At 37.7% G+C, this 25,617-nt stretch overlaps 1 protein-coding gene across 5 annotated transcripts in view; it reads left to right on the forward strand.

Annotated features, from left to right (window-relative positions):
* Window positions 1–1,485: 1,485 nt before the first annotated feature.
* Window positions 1,486–25,617, forward strand: part of XIAP (X-linked inhibitor of apoptosis) — a 63,818-nt gene continuing 39,686 nt past the window's right edge. Inside the window, exons 1-2 of one of the 5 annotated variants that reach the window (XM_019718175.3) lie at window positions 1,486–1,650; window positions 1,884–2,009. The gene's annotated coding sequence lies outside the window, so the exon portion shown is untranslated. Of the gene's footprint in view, window positions 1,651–1,883; window positions 2,010–2,072; window positions 2,257–2,440; window positions 2,467–19,776; window positions 19,797–25,617 lie in introns of those variants that run through there. The other 4 variants (XM_019718180.3, XM_019718181.3, XM_088795011.1 and 1 more) reach the window with 4 other exon arrangements.

Genomic DNA, 25,617 nt, shown 5'->3' on the forward strand with positions numbered 1-25,617 from the left:
TCCAGAAAAAGAACTAAACAAATTGGAGGCAAGCAAAATACCAGAGACAGAGTTCAAAACACTGGTTATAAGGGTGCTCAAGGAACTTATTGAGAACTTCAACAAAGAGATAGCAAGCATTAAAAAAAAACACATAGAAAACAAAAAAGATCCAGTCAGAAGTGAGGAATACAATAACTGAAATGAAGAATGCACTGGAAGGAATTACAGTAGATCAGATGAGGCAGAGGACTGAATCAGCAATTTGGGAGACAAGATTTCAGAAAACACTCAATCAGAACAGCAAAAGAATAAAAAAATATGGTGGTCATGGCAGGCCCTATTGAGAAGGTAACGATTAAGCAGAAACTTTAAGGAGGTGAAGGACAAGCCATGGAAATCACTTATCTGCTCAAGTAATTTTAACATCCTGGAGGTCGTACTTCATGTTTTACCTCAGATGGCCATGTGCAGGCTAGATTGTGGGGCCAGCAGTCTAGAGACAGAGAGGCTAATTAGGAGACTGGGTAACGATCAGACATGTTTGTAATCAGACAGATACTTGGTTTGAATCACTGTTCCAGCTCCCACACATGCTACCTAGCAGTGTGACTTTGGACAAGCTACCTAATCTGTCTAAACATCAGTGTGTTCTTCTGTAAAATGGGGATAATGATAGTTACATATTTTATAAGGTTGCCATGGGAATTAAATGAGATACGTATTTGCTTGTAGTTACTATTATTTCAATAAGTCAGGTGTGAGATTTCCAGAGCTTAACAGTGGGAGAGAATCAGGGGGATTCTTAGCAAATGCCTACAGCCCCAAAAGAAGTCTTTCCTCCCTCCAAGCTCCCTTTTCATGAAGGGCAGCATCATTTGAGGATGCAGATGATACTTATGATCTTCCCCTTGAAATGAAACTTTCTCATTTAGAAACTCTTATCTCACTACACTAACCTGTAAGAAAGCCCATTTCTGAAACAAAAGTCATTTGTCGGTCTGACAATTCTACAGCATATTTGAAATAAATCCTGTATTTTACGTACACAGATTTCCTTTGTTTCTCTTCTTTCTGCTTTCTGGCTTCTCTACTCATTTTCGTTTTCCAACTCCCTTTATGCCCCCACGAAGTGTCTTCCTTTCTTTTTCCTTTCATCCTTTCCCTCCTTAGTCACAGATCATATTGTAATCTCAGTTCCCTCGTTTATTATCTGCGTGCTATTGGGATAGTTACCCTCTCTGCATCTCAATTGCCTCTGTAAAATGGGTTTAATAAGAGAATGACTACCTTACAACAAAGTGCACGTTATGTGGCTACCACAGTGCCTGGTCTATAGTAAGAGCTCAAACTGTTCATTGTCTTCTGTATCTTTTTATACTTTAATCTCTATTCCGCTACTCAACCGCAGAACCTAGCAGGTAAAAACCGTGGGGGGGAAAAACACTTGGAGGCTAAAAAAGGAAACGCTTGAGCTGGGGGCGGGGACTGCGTGGTGCCCACGGCGCATGCGCGCCCGCTCCATCAGGTTCTGGTTTCCAGCTCCGGGGTGGGGGTGGGGGGACAGAGGGCTTCGTTTGCCCTGACCGCCCCCTTCCCGTCCTGGGAAGTGGCTGGACCTTAGCTGAGTACCCAGCGGCCTCAGTGCTGACTTTGGGACGTTGGGCCCGAGTAAGTTCGAAAATGGCGGAAGGGGAAGAAGGAGGGGCTTTGCAGGGCTGGAGGCTGGCCTCCGGGCGGGGGTGGCGAGAAGGAGACTGCGGGGGCTCCCAGTGGTGCGGCTTGTGCCGTGAGACGGTCGGACAGCAGCCCGTGCCTCTTTGAGGCCCTGGGGATACCTCCAGGGGATGGGCGGGCTGGTGGGCGCGAGTGAGGGAGAAGAAGGGACTTCCGTTTCCTTTTAGGCCCGGCGGGGCCTCAGAGCGGAGTTGGCATTTCCAGATTGGGGCTTGCACCGCCCCTCCTCCAGAACCCTCCCCTCGGGATCGCGCAGGGCGCCGCAGGCGATCCAGGCGGGCTCTCCCGGCGCGGTAGGTACTGCCCGCTTGGGCTTCCTCCTTCCTTCCCCTCCCTATTTCTTTTCTCCCCTCCCCTTCCCTCCTTTCCTCTTACTTCCCCTCCCTTCCCCTCCGCTCCTTCCCCTTGGGCCCCGCGTTGTGGGGGAAGGCCGCCCACGCCCGGCGCGGGTGCCCGCCAACGCTCCAGGCCCAGGTTCCTGGGACTGACGATAGAAGGCGTGGGCGGGTGGGCGCCAACTAGAACCCCGTAACCCCTAAGGTAAATCGAGTCAAAGAACTTTTTCTAAAATGATCAAAGGGACCCTCCTCCCTTGTGATGCATGTGGCATGTATGGATTTGGGTGGAGTGCGTGTGGTGAGGGCGTGTGAAGCTGAAAGAATAGTAGGAGCCAAAGAGCTTCCGGAAGAGGAAATTAGCTAGTAATTCTTTCCAACCTTTGCTGGTCTAGTCATCTCCCCAGGATCTTCTGTAAGTACAACAAAATTCAATCTAACTTTCAGTTTCATTATTTTAACTCCGTAGTACACTTAATTATTTTCGTTTCGGGAGGAGGGAGAGTGGTTATTGCCGAAACTAAGCCATGGCCCTCCTCCAAAAAAGGAATGTCAATCAAAGCTTTGTAAAAACCTACCCGATTTTAATAATCTGCTACTTTGCTTTCAGATGTAATTATGTCACTAGTTCTGTCAGAACTGTACCTTGATAGTTAATGAGGCATAGCAATTTACTCTGGTAAGACTGGAGGTTACTATAATGTTTCTTTTTTTTTTTTTTTTAACTTTTGTTACAACCAGTTCAAGAGAACACTGTTACAGACGGCCATCTTAGAATTATAACATTTTTGATTTGGAAGGGATCTTAGTTCAACCTTGTTATTTTACAAAAGCAGAAACTGAGGCACAGGAAAATTTCATGGCTTGCCTAAAGCTACCCGACTACTTAAATTAGAACCCAGGTTGTCTGGCTCCTTGCTCACCACTCTTTCTGCGCAATCACTCCACATAGCCTCCCAGCAACAAACTTCAATGTATTCAGTACAACGTACATTTCTGAAGCCTATACCACTTTGTGACATACGACTCTGCTACTACTTTCAATGAATTTAACATACTTATGAAGCTGCTGCTTGAGACAGTTTCCCCCATCATTCAAGAAGTGGCAACAGTTTAGGTTTAAAAGATTTATACACACAGGCGCATATGTATACTTGAATACATTCAGGTAACTTTTTGAAGGATACGTAAAAGGATTTTTTTTTACATAAGAAAAATGTTAACAGTGGTTACTTATGCAGGGTGAAGAGGGGTTGGGAGGCTTTTTACTTTGCACTTCACATGTGTCCTGATGTACTATTTGAATTTCTTCCATAAGCCAGTATTGATTTTACAATTAAAAACAAGTTTTAAAGTTCACACACATATCAGTATAGATAAGTATAGATATCAGTATAGATAAGTATGTATCAATATGTATATATATTTATGTACATATATGTATTTGTGTATCACTGGTTTGGTTTTTTTGTTTGTATTATGAAATCCAGTGTGGTTCATGTCAGACCAACTGGGAAAGGAGGCTTGATTGATTATTGCATGCTCGTGTTTCTTTGGTTTTCTCCTGTTGTACCTAATGTAAGATGGTAAAAAGTTATGTATGTTACTAGTCTTTAAATATTTTTAGAAAATGTGCTACGCTTTTGATTATCATATAACGGAGCAAACTATTAACATTCCGGATATCAAATTTGATACAATGAAAAAATTGAATGTAGAATCTTTCTGGATAAGAACCATTTTTTAAAAAAATTAAAACTGGAAAGGTCCCTGGTGATTAGTAGTTCAGCTTTTTTCTTTCTTTGAATGGGTTAATTAAGAGTCAAAGAAGAAATGTTGCCCAGGGTTATATATCTGATTATTAGCAGAGATTGGACTAGGATCTAGGTCCTCGTCCAGTGCCCCTTATAAATGATACCTGTAATTTTATTGCTTTCTAGTGCATTTGATGACGCCAACTAGGCAGACAAAGTAATGGTGCCTAAGATTAGGACCATTTCAATAGATAAGAATTATTGTAATTAATGTACCATTAATTTGTATAGTGCTTGAAATATTTTAGTAATGTAAATGTTCCCTTTACATTTGTTATAATCATTAATTTTTTTAGTGAATCCTTTGTTTATATTACAAATACTTAGAGACCCCAAATATGAAACTATATATTTCACTATTTTTGTTTGGTTTCATATATGAGTTTGGTAGTGCTAACAGAAAATAAAAAAGCTATGTTTTATTTAAAATATAGATATAGATATAGATATAGATAGATAGATAGAGCACCTACTGTATTCCAGGTATTGTACTATGTGGTAGGGTTCCAAAGATGAATATGGCAACATAGATGCCCTTGTTCTTTTGAGGCTGGAAGATTATCAGGAGCTGTCAATTCTCAAACTTAATTTCTGGTCTAATGTGGTAATAGTATCTAAAATGTAATCTGTAGCACTGTTTAACATCATTGTGTGAACAGATTTGAGGAGACAAAAACAGTGGTAAAATAAGTTGATATTGAATTGAACAGATGTTAGTTTTGTATCATACAGGTTGTGTGGTACAGTGGGAAAAGCTCTGGTTCTGGGTTCTTGTCTTGGCTTCGTTTCCAATTAGCTGTAGAATTGTGAGCAAGTCACTAAGCCTCAGTGCCTCCATATTTTTTTCATAACTTTTTGATATATTTATTCCATTTGATTCAAAGCAAAGTATTTGGAATGTCATATATTATAAAAGAGAGTAAGTATAACCCACATTCTTTTATATTTACTTACTTTTTTCATTTAGGATCATTTTGTATATAGATTGTTTTAATCCTTTTTCTCTCATTCAACATTCTGTATTGAACGTTTCCTATGTTGTGAAGTATTTCAAAATATAGTTTTTATTAGGCATATTATTCTATGCCCCATTTCCTTCATCTGTAGAACAGGTTTGAGCTAGTTGATTCAAATTTCAAAACCCATTATAATAGTTTTTTTTTAAACTGATTATCTCAGATTTTATCAAGGAAAAAAGTCCCATATAACAATCCCAAATATGTTTGGAATAAATATTTTAAATAAAGGGACAAGAAATTAAGAACAAAGTGGAGATGTAGTCCTTAATTTATGGTTTATAAGGACAATTAAATTTGCGAACTCATCCTAGGAAAAGTGCTGCATACCTCATTGCTGAATACCACTCCAGTCAACTTCCAAGTACTCCCCTTGGGAAGCTATGCACTGACACCAGTGCCTAGTCTACCCATCAAAGCAATTTTGGAACTCTTTTTCTAGAGTGGCCATCAGAGCTGTCATCGTATTACCCTTGATGTCCTATATGTCATCAAAATGTCTTCCTTTCAATATTTCCTTTACTTTGAGTAAAGAGAGAAGTCATTGGGGGCCATATCAGGTGAGTAGGATGGAAGTTCCAATGCAGTTATTTGTTTATTGGCTAAAAACTCCCTCACAGACAGTGCCGCATGAGCTGGTACGTTGTCGTGATGCAAGAGCCATGAATTATGGGCGAAAAGTTCAGGTTGTCTAACTTTTTCACGCAGCCTTTTCAGAACTTCCAAATAGTAAACTGGGTTAACTATTTGTTCTGTTGGTACAAATTCGTAATGAATAATCCCTCTGATATCAAAAAAGGTTAGCAACGTTATTGCAAGAAGTTCACGAACTTAATTATCAGACCTCGTACTTTCATTTATTTTTAAAATTCTCTTGCAAAATTCTTGAATTTTAATTTGTTGGAGGTGCAAGTGATACATGTATCATTACTGTGTTACCAGCTAATCTAGTTAGTTTAATTTTGTAGGGCGGGTATATAATAGGTTAAGAGAGTGAAACTGGCCTTCTGAGTTTGAGATTCTGGGATTATCATAGCACAGAGGAGAATTTGTGGAAGCTCAGAAAAGTTCAATAACTTGCCCAAGGTCCAAATAGCTATCAAGTTGCAGAGATAGGATTTGAATCCAGATTTCTCTGATTCCAGTATTCATGCTTTCCTTCCATTGCATGTTGTATTTCAAAAGATAAAGATCTCTTAAACATATTTCTTGATGGTATTGCTTTGATCAAAATTAACCAACTTGGTATCTTTGAATAAATTGATGAGCTAAGGTGAGAAATGTTGAGGTAGCTCTTAGGAAAATAATTTTCATCCTGAGGTAACCCAGCTAACACACCTTGAGCACCTTCTACTTTGAGCTGAGCTTTAACATCAGTGTATTGACAGTGGCTGGCATGTAGTAAGTAGGTACCTGGTTTAAAAAAAAAATGTTGATTGAATGCGCCTGCTTATTACAAAGAAATGCATTAGATGAAAAAGAAAAAAAAAACCCACAAACTTTCAAGGTCTTCCAGATAATCGGAAAAAAAGGCCTTTCTATATTCTGAGAAATTAAGGAAAGCAGTTGTTTATTAGTTATTGTGTCTACCATAAGAATTTGAGGCCAAACTTAAGAGTTATGTTTTATCTTCTCTGTGTATATTTAATAGTAGGTTGTCCGTTGTATGATAAAAGCAAATTTATGTCCATTTTGTAAGACTGGGCGTGTACTTTTATTATTTTTAATTATGGTACAGTTGTCGCTCTGCTATTTGATACATTTTGGAATTTGATTTTGGTACTATTGCTACCCAATCTTTGTTAAGGATACCAGTGATTCACTTATCATGTACTGCTTTTATAATGTATTTTCAAGGATCTGGGTCATGGTGAAAAGTGAGGTTTACCTGTGTGGGGGAGGAAAAATAATTTTCCTTCTACTCTTCTAAGTTCTTCTGGCTAGTCTAATAATCAAATTGACATGTGACAGATTAACAGGAGAAAATAACCAAATTTATTATGTATGTACATACAGGAGCCCTGAATATTGGACCCTGGGACAGATCAGGCAGTTGAGGCTCATATGCCATTTTGGACTAAGGAGAGGGAGGTAGGGGTCTGGGACTTCAAAGGGAAAGTAGACAATTCACAGGTAGATGAGAGAGCAAACATACGGTTAAAAAATAATTCTTGCTGGGCCACCCAGAAACAATAGGGAGTCTAACAAACAGACCTTGCGGTTTCCTTTCTGCAGCACTTGGATCATATTATGCTAAGGTGATAGCTCCCTTCCTTTAAGTATGTTTTTCTGTCTGAATTCCTTTAGGAAGGTAAGGAGAAGGGTCAAAGGTTGTTTCTGAGTCTCTTGTTTCTTAAAAATAACCAGCTTAAAATAATATTTAAAAAAGGAATATTTTGGAGTGGCAAACTCTGCTTTCCCTCACCTGCAGAGACTGGGAATAGAACTCAGATGGTCAGACAGAGGTTAAACTGAGTGAGCTCAGGGTGATTTCCTAAACTCGTCAAAACTGCTGCCACTGTGCATTCCCTGGTATATTTATAAATATTTATATATGGTTTGAACTTTTATCCTTACTCCTATAATAATTTTGTTAACCTCAAAACACAGGTCTTTCTGCATACATTTATTGCTATGTGATTTACCTTTCTGTGGCTCAAGCTAATTTTTCAACCCTTGAAAGGGCAAAGAGCCTAACATTTTCTGCTACCTCGCTAGACTACCCCTTCTGCCAGTAAAACTTATAGTAATTTTCTTAGACATATATTGGTCACAATTACTGTGTTTGATTTTTGACTGTCATTTACTGGCCATATGCTCTTTGATGAATAACAACCAGCCAGAAAACCACAATTTGCCCATATTTAAAATGGGGATTATGATAATATATAGGTTAAATTAGATACCACATGAAAACATTCTAAATTGTAAAGTACATTACATGTTTTAGTTATCAGAGGTATCATAGTAAAAAACAAGAGGGTGGGCTGTGGAATCACATGCTCATGCTTAAATTTTGACCTTGTGTTAAAACAAATAGGATTAGAAATTTTCAGTTTCAGTTCAGCATGTTTAGAGAAAGTATTTACATGTGGCTAAAGTGATGGGATAGAGGGAAAAATTCATTTGTAGATAGTGTTTAGAACCCATGGACACTCATTAAATATGTTGTGCTGTTTTAATTTGGCTTGTAGTCACTTACTGTAGCAAAGTGTCATTTTTTAAAATTAAAAGCCAGACGGAAGACAGACTTACTAAATGTGTATAGGCAGCACAGTGGCTTTCAGATAGAAATAAATATTTTTACTGAGGAAAAACAAAAGACTTTGGCTTTTATCAAGAACTTGTTTCAGCACTTGCTTGAGATTGCAACATGATCATGGAAGAAAATACTTAATTCTGAGAAATATCTAGGGTAGGTATTGCCCATTCACCAAGTCATCCATTAAAAAAACCTCAGCATGGCACTTGTGGAACCATCTGATTTTTAAGTACTGCATCCTAATCATTCTGTCAGGATAAGTTATCTGGACAAGTATCAAGTAGAATGAGTTCCAGCTCTATGGCCTTAGTCAAATCATTTAACCTCCTTATGCTTTAGTTTCCTTATCTTTAAAATGAAAGAGTGGTTTCTTTACCCTGTTCCGCACAAACATAGTTATGGTGAACAAGTTTTGCTCGTGGGTGTCTATAAAATATAATGATTTTACTTTTCAGTGTCCTTGATTTGAGCTGCCCTTTTGTAAAAATTATTGTAGGGAAATTTTTGACCAGAGATCAGGAGAGGCTCTTTTCTTCTTACCAGGCCCCAAATTAATTATTTTTACAAGGCGGTTAGTGAACAGTTCAGACCTTTAGCAATAGACATCACTTAGAAACATTTTTCACCAAAGTCCTTTTATTTTCAACTCAGGTTAACAGTAAGTCTCAAACAGGTGTTACCTGTGTTTCTAAGCCCTCTCTGCTAATGTGATATACTGCCACCCAACCAGTGGACAGTACCTGTTAACTGCTTTTATCTCTGGGAGCTGACCTGTATCCTTTTTTTTTTTAACCTCATGATTGACAGTGTTGACATCAATTTACAATTTCTTCTTTCTCATCAGGATTGCTCAGAGGCAGTTATCTAACAGTAATATTACAAAGTAGCAAACTGGCAAAAATTCTCAGAATGGCAAAAAGATAAGGACCAAGAACATAGCCTTCCCTTTCCAGTTGTAAATTATAAAATTATCTTCTGTGAATGAAAAGCCAAAACTTTGCAGTACCAAGCCCTGCTATTTGTAGTTTACTGGGACAGTGTGTTCACAGATGAAGGAAGCATTGTCACATGGAAAATAGCCAAATAACACCCTAGTCTTCTGGGCAAGATTGTATAAGGGACCTGATGAATCAGGACCCCAACTGCTTTTTTCTTTTGATTCAAATCTAGCATATTTACTGGGTAAAGTTTAGAAAATTAAGAAAAGCAACAAGAAGAAAATAAAAATCAACAACTCCACTGCCCAGAGATAACCACAGTAGAATTTTGATGCATAATTTAGCCTTAATCTTTATATATCTGTATTGTTATTGAGATTATACTGCAAAATGTTCTTTTGCAACCAGCTTTTTTCACTTAATACATCATGAACATGTGTCCGTATCCTTTAGTATTCTTCTGCAACCTGAGTTTTTAATGGTTGCCTAGTATCCACTTTACCAAAGTGTTGTCCTCTTTTGTTGGACATTGAATTTTGTTGTTTTTATACAAAGCATATCCTTATTGAACATTCATATAATGTAAACACTTTTTTAACACTTCCCTGATCATTTCCTTAGAGTTAATGCTTAGAACTAGAATGTCTTGCTCAAAAGGTAATCAATCATATATTTAAGACTTTTGGAACATATTGCCAGATTATCCTCTAGATAAGATATACAAATTTTTAGTTTCACCAGCAAGGGTGCCTATTGTCCCATAACTTTCCCACAACTGAATTTTTATTGTTGATAGTGATGGCGATCTCTGCCAAACCGGACAAAAATAGTACCTTATTTTTTCTTTTCTTTTCTTTTCTTTTACTTTATTAAATTTATTGGGGTGACAATTGTTAGTAAAATTACATCGGTTTCAGGTGTACAATTCTGTATTACATTATCTATAAATCCCATTGTGTGTTCATCACCCAGAGTCAGTTCTCCTTCCATCACCATATATTCGATCCCCCTTACCCTCTGGCAACCACCAAACCATTGTCTGTGTCTATGAGTTTCTGTTTCTCATTTGTTTGTCTTGTTCTTTTGTTGTTTTTGGTTTATATACCACATATCAGTGAAATCACATGGTTCTCTGCTTTTTCTGTCTGACTTGTTTCGCTCAGCATTACTCTCTCAAGATCCATCCATGTTGTCACAAATGTTCCTATATCATCTTTTCTTACTGCCGAATAGTATTCCATTGTGTATATATACCACAACTTCTTTATCCATTCATCTATCGAAGGACATTTTGGTTGTTTCCATGTCTTGGCCACCGTAAACAAAGCTGCAATGAACATTGGAGCACACGTGTCTTTATCTCTAAATGTTTTCAGATTTTTTGGGTAGATACCCAGGAGAGGGATTGCTGGGTCATATGGCAATTCTATTCGTAATTCTTTGAGGAACCTCCACACTGCCTTCCATAACGGCTGCACCAGTCTGCATTCCCACCAACAGTGTATGAGGGTTCCTTTTTCTCCACAGCCTCTCCAACACTTGTTACTATTTGTCTTGTTGATGATAGCCATTCTGACTGGGGTGAGGTGATATCTCATTGTGGTTTTGATTAGCATTTCTCTGATGATTAGTGATGTTGAGCATTTTTTCATATGTCTATTTGCCATTTGTATGTTCTCTTTGGAGAAATGTCTCTTCAAGTCCCCTGCCCATTTTTCAATTGGGTTGTTTGTTTTTTTGTTGTCGAGTTGCATGAGTTCCTTGTATATTCTGGATACTAGCCCCTTATCGGAGGCACTGTTTGCAAAAATCTTCTCCCATTCAGTTGGTGGCCTCTTTATTTTGTCAATGGTTTCTTTTGCTGTGCAGAAGCTTTTAAGTTTCATATAGTCCCATTCGTTTATTTTAGCTTTTACTTCCATTGCCTTTGGAGTCAAGTTCATAAAATGCTCTTTGAACCCAAGGTCCATAAATTTAGTACCTATGTTTTCTTCTATGCAGTTTATTGTGTCAGGTCTTATGCTTAAGTCTTTGATCCATTTTGAATTAACTTTGGTACATGGTGACAAATAGCAATCCAGTTTCATTCTTTTGCACGTGGCTATCCAATTCTCCCAGCACCATTTATTGAAGAGGCTGTCTTTGCTCCATTGTATGTTTTTAGCTTCTTTGTCAAAAATTATCTGTCCACATTTATGTGGTTTTATTTCTGGGTTCTCAATTCTATTCCATTGGTCTATGTGTCTGTTTTTCTGCCAATACCATGCTGTTTTGATTATTGTAGCCCTGTAGTACAAGCCAAAGTCAGGAAGTGTGACACCTCCATTATTGTTCTTTTTCCTTAAGATTGCTTTGGCTATTCGGGGTCTTTTGTGGTTCCAAACAAATCTGATGATTTTTTGTTCTATTTCTTTAAAATATGCCATTGGGATTTTGATGGGGATTGCATTGAATCTGTATATTGCTTTGGGTAATATGGCCATTTTCACTATGTTGATTCTTCCAATCCATGAGCACGGAATGTCTTTCCATTTCTTTGTGTCTTCTTCAATTTCTTTCAAAAATGTCATAGTTTTCAGCATATAGGTCTTTCACATCCTTGCTTAAGTTTATTCCTAGGTATTTTATTCTTTTTGCTGCAATTGCAAAAGGAATTGTTTTTTGTATTTCTTTTTCTGAGATTTCATTGTTGGTATATAGGAAGGCAATGGACTTTTGTGCGTTGATTTTGTAGCCGGCAACTTTACTGTATTCGTTGATTGTTTCTAATAGCTTTTTGGTGGAGTCTTTAGGGTTTTCTATATATAGCATCATGTCATCTGCAAAGAGTGATAATTTAACTTCTTCATTCCCAATTTGGATGCCTTTTATTTCTTTCTCTTGCCTGATTGCTCTGGCAAGGACTTCCAACACTATGTTGAAAAGCAGAGGTGATAGGGGACATCCCTGTCGTGTTCCTGAACGGAGAGCAAAGGGCTTCAGTTTTTCTCCATTAATTATGAGATTAGCAGAGGGCTTGTCATATATGGCCTTTATTATGTTAAGGTATTTTCCTTCTATACCCATTTTATTATGTGTTTTAATCATAAATGGATGTTGTATCTTGTCAAATGCTTTTTCTGCATCAATTGATATAATCATATGATTTTTGTCCTTTATTTTGTTTATGTGATGTATCACATTGATGGATTTGCGTATGTTGAACCATCCTTGTGCCCCGGGGATGAACCCCACTTGGTCGTGATGAATAATCTTTTTAATGCATTGTTGTATTCGATTTGCTAGAATTTTATTTTGGATTTTTGCATCGGTATTCATTAGAGATATTGGTCTGTAGTTTTCTTTTTTTTGTGCTGTCCTTACCAGGTTTTGGTATCAGGGTGATGTTGGCCTCATAAAATGAGTTAGGGAGTACTGTCTCTTCTTCAATTTTTTGGAAGAGTTTGTGCAGGATTGGTATTCGATCCTCTTTGAAGGTTTGGTAGAATTCACTAGTGAAGCCATCTGGTCCCGGACTTTTGCTTTTGGGAAGGTTTTGGATGACTGATTCAATTTCGTTACTGGTGATCCGTCTATTTAGATTTTCCAGTTCTTCATGGTTCAGCCTTGGAAGGCTATATGTTTCTAAGAACTTGTCCATTTCTTCTAGGTTGTTGAATTTGGTGGCATATAGTCCTTCATAGTATTCTTGGATGATCCTTTGTATTTCTGTGGTGTCCGTGATAACTTCCCCTTTTACGTTTCTGATTTTGTTAATCAGTGTCTTCTCTCTTTTTATCTTAGTAAGTCTAGCCAAGGGCTTGTCAATTTTGTTAATCTTTTCAAAGAACCAGCTCTTTGTCATTTTAATTTTTTCTATTGTCTTTTTGTTCTCTATTTCATTTAGTTCTGCTCTAATTTTTGTTATTTCCTTTCTTCTGCTCACCTTGGGTTTTACTTGTTCTTCTTTTTCTAGTTCTTTAAGGTGTAACATGAAGTTATTTATTTGGGAGTTTTCTTGTTTCTTGAGATAGGCCTGTAATGAGATAAATTTCCCTCTTAAAACTGCTTTCGCTGCATCCCAAAAATTTTGGTAGGATGTATTTTCATTGTCATTTGTTTCTATGTATCTTTTGATCTCTCCTCTAATTTCTTCTTTGACCCAGTCCTGCTTTAAAAGTATGTTATTTAATCTCCATGTTTTTGTGTTTTTTCCCGCTTTCTTTTTACAGTTGATATCCAATTTCAAAGCCTTGTGATCAGAGAATATGCATGGTATGATTTCAGTCTTCTTAAATTTGTTGAGACTGACTTTATGTCCCAATGTATGGTCTATCCTTGAGAATGTTCCATGTACACTAGAAAAGAATGTATAGTCTGATGTTTTAGGATGAAGTGCTCTATAAATGTCAATTATGTCCATTTCATCTAATGTGTCATTTAGGGCTACTATTTCGTTATTTATTTTCTGTTTGGATGATCTATCCATAGCTGTCAATGATGTATTTAAGTACCCTAGTATAATTGTGTTTTGGACAATTTCTCCCTTTAGTTCTGTTAGTAGTTGTTTGGTATATTTCGGTGCTCCCGGATTGGGGGCATAAATATTGATGACTGTTATGTCTTCTTGTTGTACAGTCCCCTTCACCATTATGAAATGTCCATCTTTGTCTCTTGTTATCTTTTTCACCTTGAAGTCTGTTTCATCTGATATCATTATGGCTACACCTGATTTTCTCTGGGTACCATTTGCTTGGAATGTCAATTTCCACCCTTTCACTTTGAGTCTATGCTTGTCCTTGTAGCTGAGATGTGTCTTTTGGAGACAGCATATAGTTGGGTTTAGTTTTTTGATCCAATCTGCTACTCTGTGCCTTTTTATTGGTGAGTTCAGTCCATTTACATTTAGGGTGATTATTGATATGTGAGGATTTCCTGTCATTCTATCTTTAGTTTTCTGGTAAGGCTGTGTCTCCATTGTTTCTTTGTCTTTTTGTTGTTGTCTATTATTTCTGTGTGGTGGTATTCTATGATGTTTCCCTCTGTTTCTTCTTTTATTTCAGTATGTATTTCAATTCTGGATTTATTTTGAGTGGTTACCCTTAAGTTTATGTAAAAGAAAGTTTGATATTTAGAGTATTCCATTTTCTTCAGCACGCTTACTTTCTCCATTCCCATATTCCGGTTCAGGCCTTTACTCTCCCCGTTTTTGAGTTGTGGTTGCCACATATTGTCCCTGTTGATGGTGGTCGAATAGCCTCCTTTAGTATTTCTTGTAGTGCAGGTCGTGTATTAGAAAATTCCCTCAGCTTCTGTATGTCTGGAAAGGTCTTTATTCCTCCTTCATATCTAAAGGATATCTTTGCTGGATATATTATTCTTGGCTCATGGTTTCTCTCTTTCAATAGTTTGAATATTTGGTTCCACTCCCTCCTGGCTTGTAGAGTTTCTGCTGAGAAATCTGATGATAATCTAATGGGCTTTCCTTTGTAAGTTACCGTCTTCTTTTCCCTGGCTGCCTTGAGGATTCTTACTTTGTCGTTGATTTTAGACAGCTTCAATACAATGTGCCTTGGAGAAGGCCTGTTGGGATTGAGGTAAGTAGGTGTTCTATTTGCTTCTTGGATTCGAGGGTCCAGTTCTGTCCACAAGTTTGGGAAGTTCTCATCGACAATTTGTTTGAATATATTCTCTGTTCCCTTCTCTCTTTCTTCTCCTTCTGGTATGCCCATTATTCTTATATTGCTCTTTCTGATGGAGTCAGAAAGTTCTTCTAGAGTTCTTTCATTTCTTGTAAGTCTCAAGTCTCTTTTTTCTTCTATCTGTGTCATTTCCAGGTTTCTATCTTCGATGTCACTGATTCTTTCCTCCATCTGGACAACTCTACTACCTAAGCTGGTTATTTCATTCTTAATTTCTTCTATTGAGTTCTTAATCTCCAGAAATTCTATTTGGTTCTTTTTTAAGATTTCAGTCTCTTTCGTAAAGTGCTCATGCTGTTCTTTGATTGAGTTTCTGAGTTCATTTAACTGCCTATCTGTGTTTTCTTGTATCTCGTTGACTTTTTTCAGAACTGCAATCTTGAATTCTCTGTCTTTTAAGTCACATATTTCTGTATCTTCAAGTGCTTTCTCTGGAGATTTTTCACTTTCTTTCTGAGCTATCTTGTTGCCTTGGTTAATCTTGGCGATTACTGGTTTACTATTTCTCTTCCTAGACATCTACAGGAGTGACTTCTGCAACAGGTTGATAGAAAGCGGTCTTTCTTTTGTTTGCCAGTAGTTGTTGGTAGAATGTTTTATTATTTCTCCAACTGCAACTTATTTTTCTTCTCCCACACGGTAGTGCTATGTTTTCTCTGCACTATTCCAACTTCTCACACAATGTGGGGATTCCCTGGGAGACGGGCTTCTCCTCTGTTAATAGTTCGTCTAGGTCACAGGGCGCAGTGTCCCGGTGGGTATGCGGAGAGCTTTTGATGTTCCAAAGCTCTTCCAGCTCCTTATTCAGAGCCCGTATATTTCAGCAGTTCTGTTTACTCCTGCAGGGATCCGCCCAGATAGGTGGGGTCAGGGTCGGGGTGAGTTGTGAGAGGTGGCCCGGAGCAATGGCGGCGACCACCACCACAGCCGGTCCTGCTTCCACAGTTCTCTCCCCTTTGCTGGAATTAGTTGGGCTGTGAATTTGTGTTTGTGGCCCACAGTTCTCAAAACAGCAAAGTTTCTGTTGTTTTGATCTGACACTGCTACTGTTTCGCTTCTAGCACCGGGCAGGTGGGGGCGGGGCGAGCTCTGGGAGGGGTGGGAGGGGGCGGCTAGTCTCAGTGCCTAAGGCTCCGTTCTCTGCTTGGCAGTGCGGGCTTAAACCACCGTTTTCAGCCTTTTTCCCTCAGTCTTTTCTCCGAGGTCTCTGCCGTGAGCGTTGGGTTCAGCTGTGTTATGTGCTGTCACCTCAGCCCTGTGGAGCCCTGGAGGAGCCCTAGCAGTCAGAGTTCTTCCCTCTCCCGCAGCTGCGGTAGTTCCGAGAAGCCGCGAGCTCGGCGCACTGAGCTAGGTCTGCGTCCTGCGCCCGCGCGGTTCCGTCTCTGCGCACTTCTCCGTTTCCTCCTCCCTCCACTCGCACGAATCTCCTACCTGCAGGTGATTTCAGTCGGTAGTGGGCCTCTTCGTCTTGCCTGTCTGCTGTGCAGGGAGTCCTTTGTGGAGTTTTTGTTGTTCGATTCTTTGTAAATTCCAGGGGAGCTTTATAGAGGCTTACCTCACGCCGACATTTTTCTGGAATCAAAAATAGTACCTTTTAAAATGTTTATTTCTTTACCAACGGCAGTTTACATTTTTGTATATGTTTGTTGGACATTAATATTTTCCATTTGTAAATTTGCCTATTTTTTATTGAGGTGTTTATTTTTTTCTTACACATTTATAAGTGCTTTCAAGCTTTTTCTTGATAGATTAAAAGGAGGTGATGGTAGGACATACTCCCATTTGAGGCCGTTTAATATTGGTGTTAAAAGCAAGGAAGTGCCCACTGTTCCCCAGTAAAGTCCTGTTCCCCTTCCCCAATAAAATCTTTAAAAAAAAAAAAAAAGCAAATAAGGATATAAACAGGTTTAGATAGGACAGTCATTCCAACATTCTTTGTAATAGTGAAAAATTATATAAATTTTATGCAATAGTACGCAAAAGTATAATAGAAGAAAATTGTTAGCTTTCTAAATACCCAGCAGTAAAGGTACATACCTGTATATGGACTATGTTAACATTTGTGTTTTTAAAAATGCTCATACATGCCTTTATATTGATAGACCATCTCTGGAGGAATACACAGAAAACTGGTAAGAGTGATTGCTTCTAGGAAGGGAACCAAAGATTTAAGGTACAGGGTTGGAATGGATGCAACTTCTGTACCTCTTGAACTGTTTAATCATGTCGGTACTGTCTTGTAAAAAATATGCATCTAAAATTAATGTTCAGCTATATGGATTTGGTGAGGTTATGACACATTCATACAGTTAGGTACTAGTCATCCATTTAAAATAATGTTCTAATCCAGATAAAAATTGATGTGGGCAGATGCTTATTATATATTATTAAATGGAAAAAAGCAAATTACAAAATACCATGTACAATAAATCCCCTTTAGAAGTATTTGTAATGTGCACATGCGCACAGAAAATGTTCCTAAAGGATAAATATAATAAAGTGTTCAGAGCCTTTGAGTAGTAGGATTCTTTTTTTTAACCTCTTCTAAAAAAGAAAACAGTTGTTTGTATTAAAGATTGGGTTAGCATCCATCTTGAGATTTTTTTTCTACCTGCTGTGATTTTAGCACAAATTTTGATCTGAGCTCTGAATAAGCATAAACAGTTTTAATCTATATCATGGACCTACAGTTTGGACTGTAAATGGTTTGTTTGAATCATAGACTACTGATTAATGGGCACTGTAAATTGTCTTTAAGTTCTGAACAGTTTTCCATGAAATGGAAGAGGGAATATTAGTGATCTTGAGCCTTTTTTGCTCTTGAGTGAATTCTTTTTTTTTTTAATTAAAGTTTATTGCGGTGACAGTGGTTAGTAAAGTTACATAGGTTTCAAGTGTGCAATTCAGTAATACATCACCTATATATCACATTGTGTTTTCACCACCCAGAGTCAGTTCTGCTTCCATCACCATATATTTGATCCTGATTACCCTCATCTACCACCCCCCTCCGTCATTATACTCTGGTAACCACTAAACTATTGTCTGTGTCTATGAGTTTCTGTTTCTCATTTGTTTGTCTTGTTCTTTTGTTGTGTTTTGTTTATATACCACATATCAGTGAAATCACATGGTTCTCTGCTTTTTCTGTCTGACTTATTTCGCTCAGCGTTACTCTCTCAAGATCCATCCATGTTGTCACAAATGGCACTGTTTTATCTTTTCTTATGGCAGAATAGTATTCCATTGTGTGGGTATACCATATCTTCTTTATCTAATCATCTATAACAACTTTGGTTGTTTCCATGTCTTGGCCACTGTAAATAAAGCTGCAGTGAACATGGGAGCACATATATCTTTGTGGATAAATGTTTTCAGATTTTTTGGGTAGATACCCAGGAGAGGGATTGCTGGGTCATATGGTAATTCTATTCTGAATTTTTTGAGAAGCCTCCATACTGTTTTTCATAGTGGCTGCTCCAATTTACATTCCCACTACCGGGGTATGAGGGTTCTTTGTTCTCCACAGCCTCTCCAACACTTACTATTTGTCTGTTGATGACAGCCATTCTAACTGGTGTGAGGTAAAGCAATATACAGATTTAACACAGTCCCTATCAAAATCCCAATGGCATTTTTTAAAGAACTAGAACAAAAAAATCATCAGATTTGTATGGAACCACAAAAGACCCCAAATAGCCAAAGCAATCTTAAGAAAAAAGAATAATGCTAGAGGTATCACACTCCCTGACTTCAGCTTGAAAAATAGCCAGAGGGTAAGGGGGGTGGGAGGTGGGGGTTGGGAGATGAGGGTAAGGGGGATCGAATATATGGTGATGGAAGGAGAACTGACTCTGGGTGATGAACACAGAATGGGATTTATAGATGATGTAATACAGAATTGTACACCTGAAATCTATGTAATTTTACTAACAATTGTCACCTCAATAAATTTAATTTTAAAAAAAAAAGAAATAAAAAGAAAAATAATAAAACCAGTATGACATTGGCAGAAAACCAGACACACAGACTAATGGAATAGAATTGAAAACCTAGAAATAAACCCACATAAATATGGACAGACAATTTTCCACAAAGGAGCCAAAAGCATACAATGGAGAAAACACAGCCTATTCAAAAAATAGTGCTGGGAGAATTGGAAAGCCACGTACAAAAGAATGACACTGGACTGCTATCTGTCACCAAGTACCAAAATTAACTCAAAATGGATCAAAGACCTAAACATAAGACCTGAAACAATAAGCTGTATAGAAGAAAACATAGGTACTAAACTTATGGGCCTTGGGTTCAAAGAGCATTTTATGAATTTGACTCCAAAGGCAATGGAAGTAAAAGGTAAAATAAATGAATGGGACTATACCAACTTAAAAGCTTCTGCACAGCAAAAGAAACCATCGACAAAATAAAGAGGCAACCAACTGAATGGGAGAAGATTTTTGCAAATAGTGCCTCCGATAAAGGGCTAATATCCAAAATATACAAGGAACCCATGCAACTCAACAACAACAAAAAAAACAATTGAAAAATGGGCAGAGGACCTGAAGAGACATTTCTCCAAAGAGGACATACAAATGGCAAATAGACATGAAAAAATGCTCAACATCACTAATCATTAGAGAAATGCAAATCAAAACCACAATGTGATATCACCTCACACCAGTCAGAATGGCTATCATCAACAAGACAAATAGTAACAAGTGTTGGAGAGGCTGTGGAGAGAAAAGAACCCTCATACACTGTTGGTGGGAATGCAGACTGGTGCAGCTGCTGTGGAAGTCAGTGTGGAGGTTCCTCAAAAAATTACGAATAGAATTACCGTATGACCCAGCAATCCCTCTCCTGGGTATCTACCAAAAAAATCTGGAAACATTTATACATAAAGACACGTGTGCTCCAATGTTCATTGCAGCTTTATTTACAGTGGCCAAGACGTGGAAACAACCAAAATATCCTTCGGTAGATGAATGGATAAAGAAGTTGTGGTATATATACACAATGGAATACTATTTGGAGGTAAGAAAAGATGAAGTAGGACAATATGTGACAACATGGATGAATCTTGAGAATATAATGCTAAGCGAAATAAGTCAAACAGAAAAAGAGAACTATATGATTTCACTGATATGTGGTATATAAACCAAAACCAACAAAAGAACAAGACAAACAAATGAGAAACACAAACCCATAGACACAGACAATAGTTTAGTAGTTACCAGAGGGTAACCAGAGTAGTTACCAGATGAAGGTAAAGGGGATCAAATAATATAGTGACGGAAGGAGAACTGACTCTGGGTGGTGAACACACAATGGGATTTATAGATGATGTAATACAGAATTGTACACCTGAAATCTATGTAACTTTACTAACAGTTGTCACCCCCAATCAACTTTAATTTTAAAAAAATAAAATATCAGATTATAAAAAAAATGAGTGGGACTGTATCAAACTAAAAAGCTTCTATACAACAAAAGAAACCATTGACAAAATAAAGAGGCAGCTAACTGAATGGGAGAAGAAGATATTTGCAAACAACGCCTCCAATAAGGTGCTAATATCCAAAATATATAAAGAGCTCATACAACTCAACAACAAAAGAAACCAAACAATCCAATTTAAAAATGGGCAGACAACCTGAATAGACATTTCTGTAAAGAGGACATACAGATGGCCAGTAGACATATGAAAAGACGTTCAACATCACTAATCATTGAGTGAGTTCTTGAGCCCCAAACCTGTGTATCCTTCATGTAAAACATTCTTTGGGGGAACACAGCTCCATAATTTGAAGAGTAGATAAAGGAATGCCTTACTGTGTGTTTATTCTGAGTGAACTGTACCTGTGGAGTTAATTATTATGAATAATTTCTCTAAGATTGGATATCTGTGCTCAAATTTAAGTATTACTATGCCTTTCTGAATTAAATATGGAACGTGTCATTCATATTCCCTTGTTGATTCTCAGTATGCTCTTTCAGGTGTTTACAGAAGTAGGTTTCATGATCAAGCATTCATTGTATACAGCAGTATTAGTAAGCTTATTGATACTGACTGAGCTCATTAATGCCATTTAGTTATTTGAATGGCTCTAGTGCTTAGGTTTAGGGAAAGAACTTTTGATTTGATTGAATGTAATTAACCTCAAAAATGTTTTATTGACCATTTAACTTAAGGTTAAGAGAAAATGTGCTTCATGGTTTGAAGAACTTCAGTGGTATAAATGAGCAATTTGAGTAAAAGTTGAAATTTTATGTAGATGTATAATAGTATAAAAGTTGAATTTGAAAAATGGTATTCCATTTTTGTTCAGGGCATGTGATTTTAAAAATCCAGCTTTTTTATACTATGATACATCTACGTAGATGTATTTCCTAGATACTGTAACTCTGTAAATCAAACTGCTATTTCTAAACAGGGAACTAACTGGCTAATACTTTAAGATAATTAAAAGAGAGATTGACCTAGATGGAGTCAGAGAGAATGCTGCTTATTTGGCATGACCTCTATGCTGGATCCTCTATAGGGAAAAAAGTTACTGATGAGAAAAACTTGTAATATTTAAGCAAAGAGAGAATCTTAAATTTTAAATTATGATGGTGTTTTTTGGTTAGCACATATAAAATTTTGATATTACTCTGAAAAATTTTATGAATCCAATAATATTTTTGAAATGTGATTTTAGTATAGTTTTTTTTTGTCACTGAAGAATTATACTTTTTGCATGGTATGTGTATATTTCCTATTTTGGTCACATTTCCTAGACACAATGGCATATTAATTTTTAGTACTCACAGTGATCTCAAGAGTCCAGGGGAGGTGGTGAGTGGGATGTGGAATAACACCAGTAGCCAATAGAGATGGTTCAACAGTCATTCTTTTGCCCAACATTTATTAAAAATTACTGTGTGCCATGCATTACTATAGGCATTGGGAATTACAAGTACGATAAATCACAGCCCTTGTCATACAGGACCTTCATTCTAATAACATTACATATACACACACATACAAACCTACATTCCTGCAGAAATTATTAAATCTTCCAGTACACTTGGGTCATCAGCAAATTATGTAGAGGATACAAGGGGGCACAACGTGTGGTCATTCTACTGGGGTTTTGAGTGGAAGAATCTGCAAAATTACCATAAATAAGATTCTCAAAACAACCATTTTCTGAATTTTAAATGGCTGCCTTTAATTACATAAAGTGTTTTAGTCGGCATGATAGTACTACAGTGGGAGCTATTAGGGTTATATTGCTTGCATAATTCTTTTCATATTTTTAACATCATTGCATTAGTTTCTTAGGGCTGCCATAACAAAGTACCATAAATGGAATGGCTTAAAAGAGCAAATTTATTTTCTCACAGTTCTGGAGGCTAGAAGTCCAAAACGAAGATGTTGGCAGCGCCATGCTCTCTCTGAAGGCTCTGGGGGTAACCTGTTCCATTCCTGTCTCTTAGCTTCTGGTGTTGCCATTGATTCTTGGTGTCCCTTGGCTTGTAGATACATCATCAGTTTAGTCCCTACCACCTCCGTCTTCACATGGCCATCTGCCCTGTGTATCTCTGTGTCTGTGTTTCATCCCTTCTTATATGTATGTCAGTCATATTGAATGACCTCATCTTAACTTGATCACATCTACAAAGACCCTCTTTCCAAATAAGGTACATTACTAACTGGTGGTTAGGACTTAATATCTTTCCCATACATATTCAACCCATAACAATCATTTAATTCCCTTTGTATTGCACCACATCAATATAGTTACTTAAATGCTTTTTTATGATGAGAGGTTAACAGAGGCCTTGGTTGCAGGAATGATGTTAAGTATTTGTAGTTCATTAAGTGAGCCTGTGGTGATTGGAAGAATTTCTTCCACAGACCAGGAGGGTGAAGCACAGGCACATTGGAGAGATCTATGAACTCTATAGAAAAAAAAGACTATAAAGATTTTGCGGGCCGGCCCGGTGGCTCAGGAGGTTGGAGCTCCGTGCTCCTAACTCCGAAGGCTGCCGGTTCAATTCCTACATGGGCCAGTGGGCTCTCAACCATAAGGTTGCCAGTTCAACCCCTGGAGATCTGCAAGGGATAGTGGGCTGTGCCCCCTGCAACTAGTAATGGTAACTGGACCAGGAGCTGAGCTGTGCACAACTAAGATTGAAAGGACAACAACTTGACTTGGAAAAAAATCCTGGAAATACACACTATTCCCCAGTAAAGTCCTGTTCCCCTTCCCCAATAAAATCTTTGGGGAAAAAAAGAAAAAGGTTTTGCTACTTATGTGTTAAGAACAGTGATTTGCTATTCTGACTTAAACATTTTCAAGGGGTATTTATAATAGTTTTCAATCATCAGAGATATTTTCCTAGTTAGCCATCTTAATTAAATTTGTATAAATCTTCAGAGTCAAAATTACTTTTTTCAGTGTCTGGTACACATATGAAACTGCATTCTTATTATTTCCTGAAATGCTGCGATGACTGAAACTCATGGTATTACAGAATAGATTGTTTATTAAAATTGCTTAAGGCAGTAATTAACTACCAAACAGACTTTTTAAACATTTTTTATTAGTTTCAGGTGCACAAAACAATGTAGACGTTTATCATTTATATCCCTCAAACAGTGACAAACCCTCCATCCACTACCCCTCTGACATCGCACAGAGCCATTACATTTCCACTGTCTCTATTCCTAATGCTGTACTCCGCTTCTTGTAACTATATATATATATATATATATATATATATATATATATATATATATATACACACACACACACACACACCATATATATATATATATATATATATATATAATTGTAGTTGACATTCATTATTCTTCAGCTTCAGCTTCAGGTGTACAGTGCAGTGATCAGGCATCTACATCATCCCTGAGGTGGTCTCCCTAATGAGACAAGTGTCCATCAGATACCCTACAAAATCTTTACAACATTATTGATTATATTCCCCAAACTGACTCATATCCCCGTGGCAATGTTGTGGTTACCGACTGTGCTTTCTAATCCCCTGACCTTCCCCCTTATCCCCACCCCTCCTCCCATCTAGCAACCCTCAGATTTTCCTCTATGTCCCTGAGACTGTTTCTGATTAGTTCGTTCATTTATTCTTTTCTTTAGATTCCACATATAAGTAAGATCATATGGTATTTGTCTTTCTTTGCCTGACTTATTTCACTTAACATAATGTTCTCTAGGTCCATCCATATTGTTGCAAATGGTAAGATTTCATGCTTCTTTGTGGCTGCGTAATACTCCATTGTATAAATGTACCACAGTTTCCTTTTTTTTTTTTTTTTTTTTTAAGATTTTATTGGGGAAGGGAAACAGGACTTTATTGGGGAACAGTGTGTACTTCCAGGACTTTTTTTTCCAAGTCAAGTTGTTGTCCTTTCAGTCTTAGTTGTGGCAGGCGCAGCTCAGCTCCAGGTCCAGTTGCCATTGCTAGTTGCAGGGGGTGCAGCCCACCATCCCTTGCGTGAGTCGAACCGGCAACCTTGTGGTTGTGAGGACGTGCTCCAACCAAATGAGCCATCCGGGAGCTCAGTAGCAGCTCAGCTCAAGGTGACATGTTCAATCTTTAGTTGCAGGGGGCGGAGCCCACCATCCCTTGCGGGACTCGAGGAATTGAACTGGCAACCTTGTGGTTGAGAGCCCACTGGCCCACGTGGGAATTGAACCGGCAGCCTTTGGAGTTAGGAGCATGGAGCTTCAACCGCCTGAGCCACCGGGCCGGCCCTACCACAGTTTCTTAATCCAGTTGTCTACCGATGGGCATTTCTGTTGTTTCCACGTCTTGGCTGTTGTGTATTGTGCTGCAATAAACATAGGGGTGCATAAATTAGTTTGAATTAGAGTTTTGGATTTCTCCGGATAGATATCTAGGAGTGGAATTGCTGGGTCATAAGGTAGTTCCATTTTCATATTTTTGAGATACCTCCATACTGTTTTCCATAGTGGCTGCACCAATCTGCAATCCCACCAACAGTGCACAAGCGTTCCGTTTTCTCCACATCCTCGCCAGCACTTGTTGTTTGTTGATTTATTGATGATAGCCATTTTGACTAGGGTGAGGTGATATCTCATTGTGGTTTTTATTTGCATTTCTCTAATGATTAGTGAGGTTGAGCATTTTTTCATGTCTGTTTGCCATCTGTATGTCCTTTTTAGAAAAATCTTCATGTCCTCTGCCCATTTTTTAATTGGGTTGTTTGTTTTTTTGGAGTTGAGTGAGTTTTTTATAAATTTGAGATATTAACCTCTTAACAGATATATCATTGGCAAATATCTTCTCCCATTCAGTAGGATCCATTTTTGTTTTATTGATGGTTTCCTTTGCTGAGAAAATACTTTTTAGTTTGATATAATCCTACATGTTTATTTTTTCTGTTACTTCCCTTGCCCAAGGGGATATACCAGTAAAAATCTTACTCCAGGTAATGTCTGTAAAGTTTCTTAGATTTCTTTTTAAATTGGGTGTTAGTCCTCATTTCAAGTAAAGCAGATTTTTATTAGAAGGATTAATAATAAAACACATTTCTTTTTTTTTTTTTCTAGAAACATTTGTTTGTGAATTTACTTTTATTAGGCCAGAATATCACCTCTTGCCGTTTTCTACATTGTTGTTTTCCTGAATAACTTTCCTTTTAATTTTTAAGTTTTATGAAATTTGTTGAGGTGACATTGGTTAGTAAAATTATATAGGTTTCAAGTGTACATTTCTGTAATATGTCATGTATGTATTGCATTGTGTGTTCACCCAGAGTCAGTTCTCCTTCCATCACCATATATATTTGACCCCCTTTATCCTCTTG

The sequence above is a fragment of the Rhinolophus sinicus genome, chromosome 18 (genome assembly GCF_057876585.1).
Source record: "Rhinolophus sinicus isolate RSI-liver-muscle chromosome 18, RSI-T2T, whole genome shotgun sequence".
Classification (NCBI taxonomy): domain Eukaryota; kingdom Metazoa; phylum Chordata; class Mammalia; order Chiroptera; family Rhinolophidae; genus Rhinolophus; species Rhinolophus sinicus.